The sequence below is a fragment of the Rousettus aegyptiacus genome, unplaced genomic scaffold, assembly GCF_014176215.1.
Source record: "Rousettus aegyptiacus isolate mRouAeg1 unplaced genomic scaffold, mRouAeg1.p scaffold_m13_p_9, whole genome shotgun sequence".
In the NCBI taxonomy this organism is placed as follows: domain Eukaryota; kingdom Metazoa; phylum Chordata; class Mammalia; order Chiroptera; family Pteropodidae; genus Rousettus; species Rousettus aegyptiacus.
In genome coordinates, this window is record NW_023416312.1 from 52953811 (window position 1) to 52977179 (window position 23369).

The window sequence follows — 23369 nt, forward strand, 5'->3', positions numbered from 1 at the left end:
CCATAGATTGACACCATGCTACCTTTAATGATTTTAAGCTTATCATCTAAAAATTCCAGTAATTAAAATAACCTCAAGATAAGTTTCTCCATGTTCTAATTAAGATTATCAAGTTAATAAAAAAAATACAAAAAATCTCCCAGGACTTAAAAAAATACTAAATTTCTCATTATACTACATAACTCAGAGCTTCAAAAGTGTCAGTCAAATCCTTTCAGCACTTTAATTTTCACTTAAAATCTAAACATTTGGGAGTAGCCATAATGGGAACTAAAGCTTCTGATTAATCCTGTTCAAGATGACAACCTCCCCAAAGCACCAAAACTTCATGGCAGAGCCCATGGGAAAAAGCCAGTGGGGAGCTGGCCAGGATTGCTGAAGTGCTGGTCAAGAAGTTGAAGGAAAGGAGCATTGTGGTCCCTGGCCAGTTTCTGGTGCTAAAGAAAGATGAAGACTTCTTCCGTCAATGGTTAAAGGATACATGCAGTGCCAATGCTAAACAGTACTGGGATAATATCAGGTGCCTTTTAGAGTGGTGCAATGCCTTCTTGCAATGACCTCTGGAAAGCCCCCAACCCCTGGCCCCAGCCTTGAGTCTCCAGAGTTTGCAGCTCTTCTCTTGTCCTTTACAAAGGAAAAGATTGCTGTCTACTCACATATGATACCCATCAGGTTCTTTGGGGAGTTCTTTTCCCTCACTATTTCAACTCTTTTGGAATTCTTGCTCTTGCATGCATCAAAAAATTAGAGCAAAATTAAATGAACTAGAGAAGAAAAAAATAGAAAAAAATAATGGACAAAGAGCTGGTTCTTTGAGAAGATTGATAAAATTGGCAAACCACTGGATAGACTTAATAAGGAAGAAAAAAGAGAAACAAACAAATCAGAAATGAGAGAGAAGTTATGCTAGATACCAGCAAAATACAAAGGATGAGATGACAATACTATGATAGATTATATGCTACCAAATGCAATAACCTAGAAGAAAAGGACAAGTTCTTAGAAATATACAACCTTCCTAGATTGAATCACAAAAACTGGAATATTTAAATAGACCAATCAAAGTATGGAATTTGAAATTATTATCAAAAACCCTCCCCTAAAGTAAAAGTCAAGAACCAAATGGTTTCACTACTAAATTCTACAAACCTTCAAAGATGATTTAATAACTATTCTTCTCAAACTATTCCAAAAAATTGAAAAAACAGGCAATACATCCTTACTCATTTTATGAAACCAACATTGCCCTCATACCAAAACCTGGTAAAAATAACACTAAAAAAGAAAACTATAGACCAATATCTCTTATGAACAAAGATATAACAATCCTAAATAAATTATTAGCAAATTGAATACAACAAAACATTAAAAAGATTATGCATCGCAATCAAATAGGATTAATTCCAGGGGCACAAAGATGGTTTAACATATGCAAATAGATCAATGTGATGCACCATATAAAATTAAAGGATAAAAGTCATATGATCATATCAATAGATGCAGAAAAAGCATTTGACAAGATACAACATTCATTTATGAATAAAAATGTAAGAAAATGGGTATAGAGGAAAAGTACCTCAACATAAAAAAGGCCGTATAGAACAAAACCTCAGCTAACATTATACTTAATGGTGAAAAACTAAAAGCCTTACCAATAAGCTCAAGAAAAGACAAAGCTGTTTGCTATCACCACTATTATTCAATATATTATTGGAAGTCCTAGTTAGAACAATCAGGCAAGAGAAAGAAATAGAAGATATTCAAATAGGGAATGAAGAAATCAAATTGTCATTTTTTTGCAGATGACATGATTTTTTATATAGAAAACCCTAAAGACTCCACCAAAAATTATTAGAAATAATAAAGAAATACAGTGAAGTTTCAGGATACAAAATAAACATACAAAAATTAATAGTGTTCCCATACGCTAACAATGAAATTTTAGAAAAAAGAAATGAAAAATAAAATATTCTTGAAATTGCAACAAAAAGAATAAAATATCTAGGAATAAACTTAAGGAAGCAGATGAATGACCTATATACTGAAAACTATACAATATTATTAAAATAAATTGAAAAGACATGGAAAATATCCTTTGTTCATGGATTAGAAGAATCAACATAGTTAAAATGGCCATATTACCCAAAGCAATTTAATGCAATCCCCATAAAAATCCCAATGGCATTTTTTAAAAAATAGAAAAAAAGAATCAGATTCATCTGGAATCACAAAAGACCACAAATAACCAAAGTAATCCTGAGAAAGAAGAACACGGCTGGAGGAAGTATCACACTGCCTGACTTCAAAGTGACAATAATCAAAACAACATGGTATTGGTAGAAGAACAGGCACACAGACCAATGGAATAGAACTGAGAGCCCAGAAATCAACCCCCGTATATATGTGCAAATAATTTTTGGCAAAAGAGCCAAAAATATACGATGGAGGAAAAAAGACTTTTCAGTAAATAATGCTGAGAAAATTGGAAAGCTGCATGCAAAAGAAGAAAACTAGACTGCTCTCTGTCACCATACATCAAAATTAACTCAAAATGGATTAAAGACTTAAATATAATATCTGAAACTATAAATTGCATGGAAGAAAATGAAGGTACTAAATTCATGGACCTTGGTTTTAGAGAAGATTTTATGAATTTGACCTCAAAGTCAAGGGAAATAAAAGCAAAAATAAACGAAAGGGACTATATCAAATGAAAAACTACTACACAGCAATAGAAACAAGACAAAGAGGCAACTAACTGAATGGGAGAAGATATTTGCAACTTCTCCTTCGATAAGGAGCTAATATTTAAATTATACAAAGAACTTATACAACTGAACAACAGAAAAAAAAAACCAATCCAATTTGAAAAAGGGGAAATGACCTGAACAAACACCTCTCCTGAGAAGGTACACAAATGGCCAGAGACACATGAAAAGATGCTCAACTTCACTAGCTATTAGGGAAATGCAAATGAAAACCACAATGAGATACCATCTTTACACCCATTAGAAAGGCTATCTTTAATAGGGCAGGTAATAACAACTGTTGAAGAGGTTGTGGGGAAAAAGGAACCCTCATACAGTGCTGGTAGGAATGTGAATTGGTACAGCCACTATGGAAAACAGTATGGAGTTTCCTTATAAAAATAATAGAATTACCATATGACCCAGCAATCTCTCTTCTGGGCAGCTACTCAAAAAAAAAATTGAAAACATTTGTCCATAAAGATATATGCATCGCAATGTTCATTGCAGTATTTTTCATGGTGTCCAAAACATGGAAACAACCAAAGTGTCTTTCGATAGGTGATTGGATAAAAAAGATGAAGTACATATATACAATGGAATATTACTCAGCCATAAAAAGATGAAATAGTGCCATTTGTGACAAGATAGATGGATCTTGAGATTATCATGCTAAGTGAAATAAGTCAGATAGAAAAAGTTGAGAACCATGTGATTTCACTCATATGTGGGGTATAAAACTGAAAGCAACAAATGAACAAGACAAACAAAAACTCATAGACACAGACAACAGTTTAGTGGTTACCAGAGATAAAGGGGTAAGGGAGAAGGTAGATAAGGGTAAAAAGGGTCAAATATACGATGAAGGAAGGAAATTTTACTTTGGGTGGTGAATACAATGCAATATACATATGACATACAGTTGAATTTTGGGAATTTCTTGTTTTTTAAGATAAAACATTAGGTTATTTATTTGGGCTCGTTCTTGATTTTTGAGGCAGGCCTGTAATGATATGAACTTTCTTCTAATGACCACTTTTGCTGTGTCCCAAACATTTTGATATTTTGTTCTATCAATATCATTTTTTCCTATGTATCTCCTTAACTCCCTTTTTATTTCTTCTCTGACCCCATTATTCTTCAGTAGCATGTTGTTTAATCTCCATGTATTTGTCATTCTTCCTGATTTCTTTTAACAGTTGATCTCTTGTTTCAAAGCATTATGATTAGAGAATATTGTTGGTATGATTTCAATGCTCTTATATTTCTTGAGGCTATCTCTGTGTCCCAGCATGTGGTCAATTCTTCAGAATGATCCATGTGCACTAGAGCAGAATGTACAAGCAACTATTTTGGGATGGATGGCTCTGTAAATATCAATTATGTCCAGTTGGTCTAAGGTGTCATTTAAGAATGTTATTTCCTTATTGATTTTCTCTTTGGATGATCTGTTCATATCTGACAGTGGAGTATTTAGTTTCCCTACTACAATAGTGATTTGGTCTGTTTCTCCCTTTAGTTCTGTTAATAATTGCTTTATATATTTAGAGGTTCCCTGATTGGGACCATAAATTTTAATAAGTGTTATGTCTTCTCAGTGTATAATTCCTTTTATCAGTATAAAGTATCCTTCAGTAACTTTCTTTACCTTTTTTCATTTTTAGGTCTATTTTATCTGATATTAGTACCACTACTCTGAGTGCTATTTGCTTGAAATATCATTTTCCATCCTTTCACTTTGAATCTATATTTGTCTTTGGAGCTATATACTGTGTCTCCTAGAGGCACTATATAGTTGGGATTTGTTTTTTGATCCATTCTACAACTTCGTGCCTTTCTATTAGAGAGTTAACACATTTACTTTGAGGGTGATTATTGAAATACAAGGTCTTCTTATAGCCATTTTATCTTTTGCTTTCTGATAGCTTGCTGTTTCCATTGCATCTTTTTCCTTGTGTTTCTGGTTTCTTTTTTTTGGGGGGGAGGGTTATGGGTTTTGTCTCTGGTTCTTCTTGCTTTATGTTATATACATCAGTTCTGAAAATCTGTGCGTGGTTACCATTTCGAATATGTAAAGGATAGTTATATATCTACAGTCATCCATTTTCTTCTGTGCGTACCTTATCTCTATTTCTCTTTGAGAATTTGGATCTTCGAATCCTCCCTTTTTCAGTCATTGTTATCTCAATTTGTCCCTATGTATGCTGAGTATTCATTACTCTCTTGTTATAACAATTCCCTTATTATTATTTAAGCTTACAATGCTCCATTCTTAGTAAGGGCTGCACTCTTCTACTTCTATTTGCCTGATAGTCACTTTACTCATTATTTTTGTTGCTGTTGTTTTTGTTTGTCTTTAATTTTTTTTTGTCATTTTGCTTTTGGCGAGCTGACCACTTTCAGTATTCCTGTAATGCAGGCCTCGTAGTGGAGAATTCCCTCAATTTTCATATGTCTGGAAAGGTCTTAAATTCTCCTTTATATCTAAAGGAGAGCTTAGCTGGATACATTATTCTAGGCTGGTAGTTCCTTTCACTTAATAGTTTAAATATTTGATTCCATTCCTTTCTGACTTGTAAGTTTTACGTTGAGAAGTCCCATGATGATCTAATAGGTTTTCATTTATAAATTATCTGTCTTTGTCATTGATTTTTGATAATTTTAATACAATATGTCTTGGATTAGACCTTCTTTGGTTGAGATAATTGAGTGTTTTGTTGACTTTTTAAATTCAAAGTTCCAGTTCTTTCTTTAGATTTGGGAAATTCTCATCAACTATTTGTCCAAAAATGCTTTCTAATCCTTGCTCCTTTTCCTTGCCTTTGATAATGCCCATTATTCTTATGTTTCCTCTCCTGATGTTATCAGCTATATCTTGTATTTCTCTTTCATTATTGTTTCTAGATTTCTGCCTTTGATATCATTGATCCTTTCCTCCATTTGATCAACTCTATATCCCAAGCTTGCTATTTCATTTTTCAACTCTCGTAGTGTTTTTTTTGTTTGTTTGTTTTTGTTTTTGTTTTATCTCCAGAAGTTCTATTTGATTCCAGAAGTTCTATTTGATTCTTTTTGAGGGTTTCCACCTCCTTGCTCTGCTCATCTAGTTGGTTTTGAATTCCTGAAATTGTTGATATGACTCATTTTGGAATTCACTGATTTTTTTCAGAATTATCATCCTGAATTCGCTGTCATTTAAGTCGCATATTTCTATGTCTGTAATCTTATTTTCTGGAGATTTCTCTCTTTCTTTCTGAGATGCCTTGTCACTTTGGTTGTTCACGGTATTTAATGGACTATTTCTCTGCCTGAGTATTTATGGAAATGTATTCTGCTTTTTTTCAAGAAGGAAGATTTATTATATAAATGTCTCTGTTTAGCCTGCTGCAAAGAAGGCGCTTTTCTTTTGGTTTCTAGTAGGTGACATCTAAGCCTCTTGGATCTCTGCTTTACATAAAACCTTAAAAAATCTTTTTATTTTCTTATAAATATTCAATCATGCTCTCTACCTTCAGTTTCAGTCCCTGTTAGTGTTAGCAACACTTTCTGTAGTGTTTGCTCAGAGTCCCCTGTGGTTCCGCAGTGACTGGTCTCAAAGGGTATAGGGGAAGGGGCCGTTTGGGTTAGAGATTGGAGGCTGCGGCTCAGCCTCAGTTTTGCAACCCCAGCCGGTAAAAATCAATTATTGTTTTCTGCCATCCCACTTCTCTGCCTTCTGCCCTGATAACTGGGCCCTGCCGCCAGCAGCAGGGCGCTCACAGCTCTCCCAGTTAGGGCTGTTCAGGGAACTCGCCTTTCCTTCTCCTCTCCCCCTCCCCTACAAGTAGCTCTGTGGGCTGTGGGGGTAGCTCCTTTATTTTTCCCAGTCTCCTGCTCAACACCCGTGTTTCTGATCTGTGGTACCTCCCGTGAGCAGATCCCACGCTCAGAGGTGCTTGTATGCAGTTTGAGTATTTTTGTTGAGGTTCATGTGTTCAAATTATCGTTGTTTCAAGGGGAGAGTTCTGGGGATATCTCTCACTCCACCATGTTTCCAAAAATCAATCTAAAATAATATTTTTTACTAGTTAATTAGATCATTTTATGCCTAAATTGAGAGATAAGGTTAGAGGGTTTCTCGATACCTGAACTAATGGAGAATGAACATTTCTTTAGAATTGTTACATAAAAACAATTTTTTTTAAAAAAATACTTAAATATGAGGTTCTTTAACAGCTTATAGAAATATAATGTTTCCGCTAGGGAAATGCATGTTTCCAGTTGAAAATAAAATTGTAAGAGTAGATTAGTGAAAGATCAAAGAAATGATAATACTTGGCCCAAGGACCTATAAAATGTCTCCATACTAAGCATTTGACTTGGAGTCCTCTTCCGATACAATGACTCTTGCCTCAGTTATTAGAAGTGTTGTTTTGAGTATTATAAAATTAGGGCAGAAAATGTTAGGCCAAGAATAGAGCAGTGATAAATATATCTGTAAGCTAAGAAATTAAAAAGAAAAGCCTCATGTGTAGGTGTTGGGAAAAGAGAGGTTAAAGATGATCTAGTATGTTTAGACTTTCTTTATAAATGTTGGTAATTCACTAAATTTATAGCTAAATATTTGCCTTAACAGAAATAATTCTTGTGGCTCTAATATTCTAGTTTATTACTGTTTCTAAACTTTTGGCCATTTCACTGCTTTTTAGCCCTTCCCCAAAACAAACAAACAAACAAACAAACAACAAAAACAAAACCTTACTTTGCCTTTTTTTCTTTATATGGGCTCTGTACGAGGCTTGATGAGGAAGAAAACAATTTGCTGAAAGAATGTTTTTGAATATTTCATGAATCTTACTTTTGATAACAACCAGGAAACTAAAAGAGAGCCTTGAGGAATGAAGTGTGGTAAAAGAGAAGTGAAGAAATAAGGGCAAGTTCAAAGGTAATGATGACATAAAATTGACTTACAGTTATGCGCCATTAAAGACAGAGATATGTTCTGAGAAATTCATCTTTTTTTTTTTCTTGATAAATGGCTAAAGATACAGACAGGCAACTTATTACTCACACAGATAGTGAAGGAAGACTATTCAAAGATTCCAGTTCCTTGGGGGCCCTGTTCTAACAACTAAAAGGGTAACACTGAAGCAGTGGGGGTTGATGGCAACATGCATTGTGAAATACCCCATTGCTGAAGAACCAATGACAAATTATAGTTAAGTGGTTTTGTTTTGTTTTGTTTTTGTTTTTTTACGGATAGATTTGTTTTATTTGATTTTATATGTGTGCATTTGGTCATTTTTTTCTATTTTTTAAATTAGTAAATTTATTGGAATGAGATTGATTAATAAAATTATATAAGCGTTAAGTATACAATTCAATAATACATCATCTGTACATTGCATTGTGTGTTCCTCACCTAAAATTTAGTCTTCTTCCATCACCATATGGTTGACCCTTAGCCTCTTCAATCTCTTCCACCCCCTTTCTCTCTGATAACTGGCATAATATTTTCTATGTCTATGAATTTTCGTTTGTTTTCTTTGTTCTTTTGTTGCTTTCTGTTGTATATCCCACATAGTCTTGTCCTTTCCATATGACTTATTTCATTATCATGATATTTGAAAAATGCATTTGTGGGTGATTTTGTCATTTTTCGAACATCATAGAGTGTACTTAATATTACACACCTAGACTATATAGTATGGCTTATCGCTTCTAAGCTACAAACCTTTACAGCATGTTACTATACGGAATACTGTAAGCAACTGTAACACAATAGTATTTGTGTATCTAAACGTAGGAAAGGTAAGCTAAAATATGGTATAAAATATTAAAAAATGGTACACCTGTATAGGGAACTTACCGTGAATGGAGTTTGTAGGACTGGAAGTTGCTCTGGGTGAGTCAGTGAGTGGTGAGTAAATGTGAAGGCCTAGGACATTACTGTACACTAATGTAGACTATAAACATTATACACTTAGGTTACACTAAATTTATAAAACAACAAGGGTTTAAATCAAATATAAGAAAAAAATAATACAATCAAGAGATACGGTAAACAGGAGATGCATGAGGCTACTCATGGTGCAACGGGGGATACTATTTTGAAGAAAACTTTTTTTATATAATTAGAAAGCGTACTCTCTAAAGTAATGATAAAAAAAGTATGGTATAGTAAATACATAAACCTATAATATAGTCATTTATGATCATTATCAAGTATTATGTATTATATAATTGTATGTATTATACTTTTATATGACTGGCAACAAGGTAGGCTTATTTGCACCAGTGTCACCATAAACATATAAGGAATGTGTTTCACTATGACGATATGATGGTTACAATGTCAATAGGTGATAGGAATTTTCCAGCTTCATTATAATCTATGGGACCACCATTGTATATGCTGTCTGTTGTCATTATTTGGTGCATGACTATAGTCAAACTGTAAGACAATGACAAACAATGCTATGTGGACTTTTGTTATACTGAACACTTAAAATGTTGATGCTTTTCAATGCCTCTTTTCTCCACCAATGAGCATGAAGAGTTTTGTAGCTTTCGTTAAAAATACAGTAGCTCACCCGTGGTAACCTATTAGAAAGGATTATTTCTGAATCGAGTGCTTAGTAAAAGAAATGTCACTTACAGCCTCTGCGTTAAATGTGCTATTGCTTAAATGCTTTTTCAATAATGGAATATTTGAATATTATCTGACTAATGGGAAAACTACTTCTGAGAAAAATACCCACACCTAGTTGAAAAAAATTGATTAAAAATTGTTCAACATTCAACTATCTACAAAACCACTCTTCATAGTTCCCTCTGCCCCAGCTACACTGATCTTGCTCTTTCTTCAATGTGTCATGTTCCCTCCTTCCTCTTCTAAGATTTCTTTTCTGACCACTCTTTCTAAAAATAGCACTTCTACCACTCTCTATCCCCTATCCTGCTTTATTTTTCTTCTTAGCATATAACAAAACCTATTATTTTATATTTCTTTACATTATAATCTTTCCTCACTGTACCATAAAATCCACTAGACAAGAATTATGCCTTTCTTGTTCACTGGCATTTCTATTCTTCCTAACAATGCTCGGTACATTGTAAAATAAAATTGATCATTTATGGTGTGCTTACAAAATGTCAGGTGCTTTTCTAAACCTTTGCATTCATTAGTTCATTTAATCTCCACAACTATTAGTATTTCTACTTTAAAGGAAAGAAAAAAATGAGGCAAAGTTAGTTAACTTGTCTAGTAAGTAAAGAAGCCAAGATTCAAAAACAGACCACTATACTATATTGCCTCTTACTGGTAGTAGATGTTCAATTTTGTCAAATGAAAACTTGTTGGCTTAAAGTGACATACTGATATTAATATTTTAAATAGCTTATTAACTGCCAATAGGCTAGAATGTAGTTAATAATTTTATATTACCATTCAGAGCACTGAATAAAATATAATGAAAAGTACCCACAAGGCAATAAATCTTCTGCCAAACTAAAACAAGTTCCTACTTGTTAGCAGGCATTTTCCATATATAATCTGATTCAATCCTTACAACAACCCCGTAAAGTTAGATAATATCTACTTTATTTTACAAATAAGGAAACCGAGGCAAAGTTCAGTGTTACATAGAGTCACACAACAAGGATCATTTTTTCATTGGTTCTAAGACACATTTAGAACATTTTTTAACATCTCTGAAATTGTGATATATCTTTAAAATCTTTGGCTTCCAAAAAATATAATTTTTATTTTATTTTTTATTTTTGGTGCTACGTAAAATAATGATGTATCTTGAAATGGATGGCATCATAGATATGGCATATGATAAGGGGTAAAGATAACATTCAAACTCATGCAGGTGTGATATTCAAATCCAAACTCTTAACCATTATGATATATGGTGACAGTTGTCTTGTTTGATTTCTAATTTTGTTATCAGATACCCCTCCTTCATGGTAGGTGATAGGATTAACTACAATAGAGTTTCAATTGTAGAAAACTACAGAAATACTTAACCTCTCTGCCTACCTCCTCAGGACCACCATTGAAAATCTGTGGTCTCAGTGACCTAATTGAACCAAACTTTGAGCTTTTGCGTGCAGAGTTCAATTATGACCCGAGAGACCTCTTAGCTATATAGAGAGACAGATTATTAGAGTTAACAGAAAGAAATCCACAAAATTAAGTAGATTTGCTATTTTGTCACTAAGATTGTCGGAAGTTGTTGATGATAGACATAGTTTATCACATGTTTTAAAGATGGTATGTAGCAGTGGGTCAGGAAGTTGTTCCGTGTTCAGTGGGTAGTGGTAAGGGTTAAAATTATTCAGTTTAGATGTGTTTTATATATATATATATACATATATATATGTGTATATATATATACAATTTTAATTCTTTCAACTGAAATTTTGAAATTTATTTTAAAAAAAGATTTGTCAATTCACTTTTAATCTTGAGCAATAAAATATTAGGCTTTTGAAGATGATCCTTTTTATTTCACATTCTATTAGAATAATGAAGGTGATTATGTAACTACTCTTTCCATCTTGAAATGACAAGTTAAATTGGAAAAAGAAAAATATTTTCAGCTTTAAAATGGACTATTTGATCAAGTGACTGCTCTGTAACAAGTTTTCAAAAAGATCTAAATCTTAAGAAAGCCAGTTTAAATAATGATGCTTTGGTATTTCATAGATGTGTTATGGTATTTGAAAAATAATATCTGCCTAAGAGAAAAAAATTAAAAAGAGAGAAAGTTATGATGCTCTATTCAACCCTCAACTCAGATAACTGGAGCTTTAATTTCTTAAGTAAAATTGGCATTGTAATGCTGCTGACCTTTCCTTTAGTGAGAAAATGAATTTAGCTACATCAAAGCCTCATTTATATCTTGAATCTGTCAACTTTGAGCTTTTAAATAATAGCTAATCTTTTTTCTTAACTAAAATTTATCTTCACTTTTTCAAGACTCAGATCACGTCAGTTGATAGCGTGTATTTATACAATAAGCCTTTGGCTAATAAAGTGAAAAATATTTTCATTAGCCTTATTTTGCAAAAAGTGCTCCATTAAAGCTTCTGTGAAGATTTATGGTATAACTGAAAGTTGACATTGTCAAAGGGAATACATTGATATTTTGTGTTAAATATAAAGCAAGATTAGAATAGATTATCCTAAAAATACTGATAAGTAATATTTTAAATTAGTCATATAAAATGGTTTTTCATAGAATTATGTAGATGGTACATGATATGTCAACATTACTAGTGCTTGATATCCTAACCAGTGGTGTGCTGGCAAATGATTGACAACAACCTCTCTGGCAGTAGGAGACAACATCCTGATTGTAGTGTGTACTGATTTCTGCTAGGTAAATATTCCTGACACAGACTATTTCAGGATAGTAATGTGTTACCACTTGGCTGGTAAAATTTCAGAAAATTTAAGAGTCATCTCAAGCCAGTGCCAGTTGACTCTAGAACACTACTGTTCCTAACCCAGGCACACCTAGGCTTTTGATTCATCTGGGCCTTTCTAATTATTTAACACTGGAACTACCAAATAATAGTCTACAGTAGAGCTTGTTTTCCATTGTTTGCACTTTGATTTATTAGCTGAAAACATCTGGATATAAAATTGCATATATATATCTATATATATATCTATATATATATATATAGTTAATTTAACAATATAAATCTAAAAGTTGTAAATCTTAGACATCATGCTATTATTATTATTATTATTAATTATTAATTATTATTTTGGAGTAGTTAAGTTTACCTCATTCCTATCACTGAGTGACACACTTTGCCAAAGCAGAAACTTCCTTGACTGGACATTTCCATTTTACATATCCTCACTAAAACTTATGCTTAAGCTAAGGAAATGAAAAGTACATATGGCTCCCCATAAGAGCTGCACTTTTATAGTGGCCTACTAGAGGCCTTTCTGAAACCCTTTGTGCATGTGTCTATGTTGAGACAATCTTCCAAATCTAGGAAGTGAATAAATAAGCACATAATACTCAACTTAGCCACAATAGAAGGATCAAGCTATACTTTCCTTTCTCGTTTTTGTAGTGCTGGTGGTTATGGCAATTGCTACTATTTTAGGGGAAGGGAATAAACATTAGCTCATATTTATTATTATATTTTGCTCTTACTTAACCTTAAAGAATATTGTCTTTGCCAGAGAAAAGTCCCAATCAAAATTAAGCTTATTTTCCTCATAGGATTGTCAAATGGCTTGACAATTATTTTAAACTATGACATTTAATGACATCAGCAATAAATTATGATATGGAAAAAAGTGCTTTCAAATGTATTCGATTATTAAGCACAGCAACTTCGTTGATAATTAATGATCCTAGCACAACCAAATAAACTTGAATTTTGAGGGGAAAATCTTATGTAAATATAAGAATAATATACAATAATCTTAAATATTATTTAAGAAATGTAATACATATGTTTTAAATTATATATTATTATATTATATATAATAAATAAATTATATTATATATAATAAATAAATATATAATTTAAATGTACAGAACTGCTTTCTTAATGTAAACATAGGATTTAATTAATTAAAATAGTATATCTTTTCTACCAAATTATTTTTTATTCCATAAAGAAATAAAGAAATAAAAAGAGCTAATGATAGAAAGATTTAATCAAAATTTGCAACTCTAATCCATAAATTTTTTTCTTTTGAAATTAAGATAGCCAGCATATCTTTTAGACTAAAGCCCAATCTATTGCATGCTTATCTTTACTTTGGCATTTTTGATATTTTCCTATCAGTTTTTTCACCGAACTTGGCAGAGCAATAAATTAATTACAATTTGGGCTCTATTCTCTGTTGTCCATTTTTGAGCTATCCTATTTTATACTTTTCCAAGGGAGATTGAATTTTCTTCATTTTGGAAGACTATTACAGATTTTATATTTTTCTGAATACTTCACAATGACTCACTCACTGTGTACATACCATTTGAAATGCATGACCAGCAGTTTAATGAGTAAAGGCCAGAAACAGTGAGCTTAATTGTAATTGTTGATGTCTGACAGATTTTGGCAAACTGCAAGATTTTTATAGTTCACAGAGTTCTATGGAAACAAATTAATATATGATTTAATCTCTTTTGCATTTTAGATGCTTCTACAATAAACTTGGAAGAGAAGTAATTGCTACTTACTGAAAATGGATTTAATACACATTTGAATTACATAACATACATACATAACATAAAACCTCAAGCTAAATTATGTATCACTGAGTCCAATATAAATATGTTCTCTAGAATAGAATTCCTTTTGTAATGAATATTTCTAATGAATATGGTCAACCATAGGGACAAATAAATATACTGATTTTTCATATGTATAATTAATCTTGTAATACTAGTAAGAAGAAAATGAGTAATACCCACAATTATTCAATGGATCTAAAAAAGATGAAATTGACATATTCTCAATTTGTATTTTCAGATAAATTTATTCTTACAATTCCTAAAAGCAAAAGAAAATTAACTATTTACTGGTCAATATCAAATTTATCCTCTTATCAATGACACATTTTCTAGGGAGGAAGAAATTCATTCATGGCCCAAACATACATTCTGCTGTTTTTTTTAAGAAGTGACTTCTGGAGGGAAAACATATGACGTAGATGATAGAGGCTCTGTTCATCCTTCTTGTGACCAAATCAAAGTTGTGATGGAAACCTGGAGTAAACAGCAAGGAAAGTCACCTGGGATCTAGAGAAACAGAGGCACTACAATGAGAGAAAGAAATAATTAATCAAGCTGCAACGGTAGAGAGTAGGACGGGATGAAGATATGAGGCCGCCAAATACCAAGCATCTGAGTGGGACAGAGGCAACAGCAGTGGCAGACGCCTCCTAAATGGGTCCTGTCCACGAGTGTACTTTCACAGTGATGGGCTTTCTCTTCCTGAGCACCAGTGCCAGGTTGGCTGCTTTGGGGGCACCAGGGACTTACAGGGGGACAATGAGTTGTCATAGTGAGGGCCAGTGGTAAAGGTTTCTACCAGGCAGAAATGTTGGCGGTGTCCATTGTTCCTCTTGAGCCCACCCCCCTTCGAGTGTGTGAACCCAGAGCCGCCACAGCTGAGACAGCATCAAACTGGATAACAGAGGACACTTGCTCAGAGGATTTCCTGAAACTCTGCCTCTCCCACCCTGTAGCCCCACCCAAGTCACATCTCAGTGTATCCTCAGTGAGCCTGGTGCTTCTTGCTAAGTAGGGCACAGATTCACAATAGTGGCAGCCGGCTGTGATTTCTGCGGTTTCTTGAGGCAACTATAAGCACAGCATCTGTAGATTGCTTGTTGAATCATAATGCATGTCCCCAGAGGGGCGTAGGCTGAGGCTAAACTTGACCTGCAGCTGAACCCCTCTCATGATTGTGTCACTGAATACCTGCTACACAAAGCCATGCTAATAAGACCTGGAGACTTAGTAGCTTTGCTTAGTACCTAGAAACAGACATGAGAAGGCAGCCAAAACAGGAAGACAAAGAAGCAGAAACCATATGAGAGAACAGAATAGATATCCAGAAATGATGAAGTCAAGCAATCTAACAGAGGCAGAGTTCAAAATACTGGTTGTAAAGATGCTCAATGTACTTAGGAAAAGTGTAGATGAATTTAATTAGAACTTTAACAAAGAGATACAAAACATAAAAAATGAAAATGGAAATTAAAAGGTAACCAGTCAGAAAGGAAGAACATTACCTGAGATGAATTGTATATAAGAGGGAATCAATAGAATGGATAAAGAAGAGGAGTGAACTACTGATATAGAAGATGGGGAAGCCAAGGACATTCAATCAGAATAGCAAGTAAAAAGAAGCCAAGGGTATAATAATAATGTAAAGGTAAAAGTCTGTGTCATAGGGGTACTGGAAGGAAAACAAGAAGTTAAAGAGCTATTTGAAGAAATAATGATGGAAAACTTTTTAACCTGGTGTAGGAAATAGACATACAAAACCAGAAAGCTCAGAGTCCCAAGAAAGAGGTACTCAAAGAGGCCCACACCAAGACACATCATAATTAAAATGCCAAATGTTAAATACAAAAAGAAAAATCTTAAAAGCAGCAAGAGAAAAACAGTTAGTTACCTACAAGGGAGTACCCATAAGAGTGGCAGCTGCTTTCTTAACAGAAACTATTCATATAAGTGATTTTCAACTTTTTCTGTCTGGTTTATTTCGCTTAGCATGTTTATCTTGAAGTTCATCCATGTTGTCACAAATGGCAGTATTTTACCTCTTCTAATGACTGAGTAATATTCCATTGTACATATGGACCACAGCTTCTATAAACCTAAAAGCAACAAATAAACAGAGCAAACAAACAGAGACTCATGGATGTGGACAACAGACTAGTGGCTACCATTAGGTAGAGGGAAAGCATGAGGGGAGAGGTAAATGGGGTAAAAAAGGTCAAATATGCAGTGACAGAAAAAAATATAACTATGGGCAGTGAACACACAATACGAGATATATATATACATACATATACATATATATGCCTTACTGTTCAATTGTATACCTGAAACTTATTGGATTTCATTAACCAATGTCATCATAATAAAAATAAATAATAATAATAATAAATAAACTATGCAGGACAGAAGGGTTAGGCACAAAATATTCAATGCGATCTACGACCAAGAATATCTTATCCAGTAAAGCTATCATTTAGAGTTGAAGGACAGATAAAGAGCTTCCCAGACAAAAAACAAGCTAAAGAAATTTATCAATGCCAAACTAGTATTACAGGAATTGTTGGAGGGATTTCTTTAAGAAGAAAAAAATATGTATCAAAAGCATGAATAAAGACTAGTAATAACTACATTCCTATCAACAAGTACCTCGAATGGAAAAGAATTAAGTAATCCAACCAAAGGATAGAATGGCTGAATGAATAAGAAAATATGACCCCTACTTACGCTGCCTACAAGAGATTCATTTGAGATTAAAAGACACACACAGATTAAAAGGAAGGGATAGAAAAACATGTTGCCTCGATGGACCTAGAAGGTATTATGCTGAATGAAATGGGTCAGATAAAGACAAATATCACATGATTTTATGTATATGTGGAATCCAAAGAACAAAATAAACATCATCTACAAAAGTGGAAACAAATTCACAGATACAGAAAACATTTTGAGGGCTACTAGATGGGAGGAGGATCTACAAAAAAAAAAGGCAAAGGAATAAAGAGGTACAAATGGATAGTTGCAGAATAAACATTGAGATGTAGAGTGTAGCATGAGGAAGATGGTTAATAATATTACAATAAATATGTAAGGAAGAAGAGGTGTACTAGATTTAGTGGGGGATCTCTTGTGAGTTATATGGTTCTCCACTATGCTGTACAACTGAAACTGGTATATTATTATATGCCAACTATAATTGAAAAAAAAAGCTCAATAAATTGTACAATATAAATACAAGCAACTAATTATCTTATATTTCAATAATGCCAGAAAAAAAGTGACTTCCACTGGTTTAACATTGACATTTAAATATGAATTATAAATTGTAGTTACTGCAGAACTTTTTGAGAATTATTCATCATTACATCTTGAAAAGAAGGAGTTTTTTTTTTTAAACATCCTTTAGTGGGAATAAGCAGAATCCCTTTTTATAAATATTTATCTATCCAAAGGAATGTACAGTGCTTTGAAGAGACTAGCCATCAGCTGCTCTCAGCAGTCTGTTCATACAAAAAGAACTATTTTACCAGATAACTGCCTCTTTTATTTTTCAAAAAGGTAGAGGATTGTTCCAGTCCCTCCTTTTCAACATATATTTCTTAATCACCTACTCTATGCCAGACACTGTAGTAAGCAGTGGAGAAATTTTTCTTCTTTCCATTCTTGTCTCATGTTAGGTCCCACAGGACATGACCATAAATGTCTTATTTACTATTTATCACTTTATTACAAATTAGAATGTTTCATTTGTGTTCATGATGCATTACTTTGGAGAATTATAGCTAAGTATATATGAAATGAACACATTGTGTTATATTTTATTAAGAGGTATTAGACTTTTATTATTGTTTTTGCATTTTTTGAAATGGTACCTAAAGAAAGTATAAAAGCAAATGATTGGCTTACATTCCTACCCTTCTAAAACAGACAAGATTTGTTTTTCTTTCAGTCTTCACTCTGACATCATTCGTAGTGCTGGTTTCCTATTTAAGTCGAAGAAAATTCCTGAATCTATTTCTTGCAGCAGTAACTTAAGTTAACTCCTCTGATTTAGCCCAAAGGAGTCCCCTGATTATCTTTTAAAGAACTATTAATTTGGGTTAAGGGAAAGTTCTTAGGCTGGGTTCAGAGACACTTTAATGAAAATACAGGGTTAAACAGAAATTGTAAATAGGAAGTAGTATCTGGACCAAAATAAGTCAGACAGGTTCTCCAGCCAAAACTGGGTACTCTGAAAATCAGAATCAAAGAGATGTTTCCAATTTGGGATATTGCAAATAGTGCTGCTATGAACATTTTCATATTTATTTTAGTAAATATATGTCATCATTTCTGATGGTATATAACTAGGAGTAGAATTACTGCATCATAGTATATGTACGTGCAGTTTTAGTAAACATTTTCCACATTGTGATTGTGATTTACTTAACCTGAAGGAATAATGAAATAGGGCAAGTTTTTGTACATTTTTTTTCCATTTTTGGATAACCTGTTTGTGAAATATATTTAAATATTTAGTTTATTTTTCTTTTTGAATTATCTGCTTTTACTTTATCGGTTTTCAGGAATATTTTTTAATGTTGGATATGTTATTTATTTTATTTATCATTTTTTCAGTAATTTTTTTTATTTTAGAATAATTTAAATTAACAAGGAAATTGCAATGATGGTACAGAGAGTTCACCACATCCAGGTGGTCCTATTGTTAAATCTTATAATAGAATGATACATTTCTTATAATTAATGAACCTATATGGATACATTGTTATTAAACCCTGTACTTTATTCATATTTCCATAGCTTTCCCCTAATGTACTCTTTCTGTTACAGCATCTCATCCAGGATACCACCTTACATTTAGTCATCATATCTCCTTAGACTCCTTTTGGCTGTGACAGTTACTTAGACTTTTCTTGTTTTTGATGAACTTAATAGTTCTGGTCAGGAATTTGCAGAATGTCTCACAAGTGGAATTTTGAACTGAGTTTTTATTATTATGCAATGCCCATTTATTTCTCCAGTAATGTATCTTACCATAAAATCTTTAGCTCATATTATTATAGCCATTCCAATTTTTCTTTTGATTACTGCTTACATGGTATGGTTTTCACCATCATTTTATTTTAAAACCACTGTTTTTTTATATTTAATAAGTATTCCTTGATTTTCACTTAAAGAGCCTATATTTTAAATCCACTCTAGTAATTTTAGTCTTTAAATTATATTATCAATTGCATTTAAAGTGATTATTGATATATTTTGCTTGTATCTACTATCTTAATATAAAACATATTTAACCTAACCGTTTTACCTTCTTTTTCCTCTTCATTCTAGCTTTCTTTTAGATTAGTCACTTCCATCCTGTTATTTATTTTCCCCCCAAATATGAAACATTTTATACATTTTCATGTCATCCTTGAGTATAGATTTCGTTAATCTTCTCTTTATCATATTAACTTCAGTATGTGAAATTTTGATTTTCTGTGACTTTGTAATTTAAAAAAGTACACATTATTTTGGAAAGTAAAACTATACACAAAAAATCTAAAACCTTTCACTTTCATGTAAGATATTTGTTCCCTTAAGTAGCCAAACCATAACAGATTATACTGTAGAGACTCAAAGAAAAGTAATGATGTTTTTATATTCACCATATCTGTAAACAACCTGGTATGTGCACTTATTAATCAAATAATAAGTGTATAATTATTTCAATGGTGCAAATTATTTACAAAATATTTAAAACCATGAAGGTTCTGGGATTTTACTGTACTTGCAAATTAACCAATTTTAAATTAACTTGCTACCTTTCATGGATACTGACAGAAAACAAAAGACTACTGGGTCCGAGTGAAAAGGCTTTGTTATTCACAGTAAAGTGCTCTTCATGTTTGTATCTGTTCCCCTTGCCTCAAAGTTTTATAGGATAATATGGAGTGGCCTGAAGTGAATTCCACACATGTACTTGGTTTATTTCAAAGATAAAGAACACTGAGTTCAGAGAACCAGAATCTTTTACACTGGGCTACAAACAAACCTGCTTGAATTTTGCCATAATAGAAGATATTATATTATATTTTTTCACACTGGAGAGTAAATAAATCTTCTCTGTGCTCTGAAAAGAGCCAGTATCTTTTATCTTCCAAAACCATTTGCTATATAAATATACTTGAAAATATAGTCTAGAGCAAAAGGTGATAGTGCTTCTACTCAGAAGACTTGAAGAAACATGAGAGACCCATGGAGAATCGTCTTCTCCATAACTGTGTACAGAAAGAGATGAATGTAAAAATGGAATAGTCAGTGTTGAGAATCATCATTCTTATTCCATTCTATTATGATATTTCACAATATTGATCTAGAGTCATAAATGGCATAAAAAAGTTACAGATACGATTACTTAAATAGAAAGTATGGTCTCATTGAAAGATTCATGGATACTAAGAGATTATAAATTTTTGTTTTAGGCTAAACACACACAGGGAAGTTGGTCATCTGTTTCTATCCAAGAAAGCTATCTGGATAAGATTTCTGATCTTCCCTTGGTAGCCTACAGTTGTAGATTATTTGCAGAAATGGCTGAAATCGTTTTCTTTCTCAAATGAATGACCTTTTGTAATGTGACTTTGCAACTTCTTCCATTAAGAAGTTTATTTGAAACTCTACCATATGCTGCCTTCAAGAGACACATGTCAGCAGCAAGGACAAATCTAGGCTCAAATCAAAAGCATGGCAAATGATGTAGCCATAGGTGTAGCCATACTTACATCTGATGAAATAGATTTCAAGATAAAAAAGATAACAAGAGACAATAATAGACATTTAATAATGATAAAAGGAAACGTACATCAAGAAAACATAACACTTATCAATATATGCTCCCAATAAGCTAACACCAAAATATATAAAGCAACCACTAATGGAACTAAAAAGAGAAACTGATAAAAACACAATTATCATAGGGGAATTAAATACCCAACTGTCATCTATGGATAGATCACCTAAACAGAAAGTCAATAGAGAGATATCATTCTTAAATGACACATTAATTAGATCAATTGAATATAATTGCCATTTACAGAGACTTTCATCCAAAAATATCAGATTATACATTTTTCTTTAGTATACATGGAACATTCTCTACAATACACCATATGTCATGATACAAAACTAGCCTAAACAAATTTAAGAAGATTAAATCATACCAAGCATATTCTCCACTCAGGCTGCTTTGAAAGAAGATCAACTGAAACAAACAAAAAAAACAAACAAACAAGAAAAACAAGAAATATGTGAAGATTAAACAAAATGCCACTAAGGAATGACTGAGTCGTAGAAGAAATAAAAGGAGGGATCAAGAGATACATAGAAATAAATGAGAATGAAAGTATAATATATCAAAATTTTGGGGACACAGCAAAAGCGGAAAGTTCATATCGTTACAGGCCTATCTGAAGAAAAAAGAAATATTCTCCCCCTCCAAAAAAAAAAACAACCAAACATTGCATCTTAGAAAACTAGATAAAGAAGAACAAATGAAGCCCAAATTCAGCAGAAGAAAGGAAATCAAAATTAAAGAACAAGTAAATAAAGTTGAGAACAAAAAGATAATAGAGAAACTTAGTGCATCAAATAGCTGATTCTTCTAGAAGATTAATAAAATTGACAAAACTCTGGCTAGATTCACTAAGAAAAAGAGAAAAGACACATATTTGAAAAAGAAAGATAAGCTACAACAAATGCCATTGAATACAAAGTATTATACAAGAATACTATGAAAGATTATACTCTAGTAAATTTGATAATCTAAAAGAAATGGACAAGTTCTTAGAAATATGCAATCTTCCTAGACTAAATCATGAAGAACTGGATTATCTAAATAAACCAGTAAACAGTATGGAAATTGAAACAATCATCAAAAACCTCCTCAAAAGTAAAAGTCCAGGACCAAATGGCTTCATTCATGAATTCTACCAAACATTCAAGAAGATTAAATTCATGTTCTACCTAAACTTTTCTAAAGAATTGAAGAAGAGGCAATACTTCCTAACTCATTTTATGAGATCAGCATTACCCTGATGTCAATACCTGGTAAAGACAGCACAAAAAAATAAAAGTATAGATCAATATGTCTTATGAATATAGATATAAAAATTTAAAACCAAATACTAGCACATAGAATACAACAACATGTCAAAGAGATTATACAGCATGATCAAGTGGGCTTTAGTTAGGGAGTGCAGGAATGGATTAACTTATGCAAACTGATTAATGTGATACACTACATTAATAAAATAAAGGATAAAAATCATATGATCATATCAATAAATGCAGAAAAAGCATTTGACAAGTTATAACATCTATTTATAATTAAAACAGTAAAATGTGTATACAAGAAAAGTATGTCAACATAATAAATGGCATATATGGCAAACCCTCAGCTAACATAATATTTAATGGTGAAAAACTAAAATCCTTTCCTCTAAGATCAGGAACAAGACAAGTTTGTCCACTATCAACACTGTTATTAAATATAGTATTGGAAATTTTAGCTAAAGCAATCATGCATGAGAAAGAAATAAAATCCATCAAAATATGGAATGAAGAAGTCAAATTGTGACTTTTTGTAGATGGTATGATTCTCTATGTAGAAAATCTAAAGACCCCACTCAAAACTATTGGAAACAATAAACAAATACAGTAAAGTTTCAGGGTACAAAATCAATGCACAAAAGTTTATAGCATTCCTAAATAAAATTTAAAAAGTTGCTTATTTCTAAGAACTTTTTTATTACTTTTAGGTTATTGAATTTGGTGGCATGTAATTTTTCATAGTATTCTTGTATAATACTTTGTATTCTATAGTAACTGACATAACTTCTCCTCTTTCTTTTCTGATTCTATTTAATTGTATGTTTTCACTTTTCCTATACTCTAACATCTGTATTTTCAGCCACTCCACAGCGCTAACATTGCCGTTTCAGCTTCACTTCAGATCATCAAGCATTAGATTCTCATAGGAGTACTGGTCCCAATTGCCACAAAGGTTGCGAACTGCTACACTGAAACACTACTAGAAATAATAAACAAACACAAAAACATTTCAGGATATGAAATCGGTGTTCAAAAATCCATAACGTTCCTATACTCTAATAATAAATTGTCAGAAAAAGAAGTGGAAAAAATAATTCCTTTTGCCATTGCGACAAAAAGAATAAAATATTCAGGAATAAATCTAACAAAGCATGTGAAGGACCTATACACTGAAAACTATAAGACATTATTAAAAGAAACTGAAGAAGACACAAAGAAATGGAAAGATATTTCATCTATGTTCTTGAATTGAAAGAATCAACATAGTTAAAAT

General features: G+C 32.4%; 1 pseudogene; it reads left to right on the top strand.

The window, feature by feature from the left end:
* Positions 1 to 298: 298 nt before the first annotated feature.
* LOC107503625 lies at positions 299 to 557 on the top strand (annotated as a pseudogene).
* Positions 558 to 23369: the final 22812 nt, after the last annotated feature.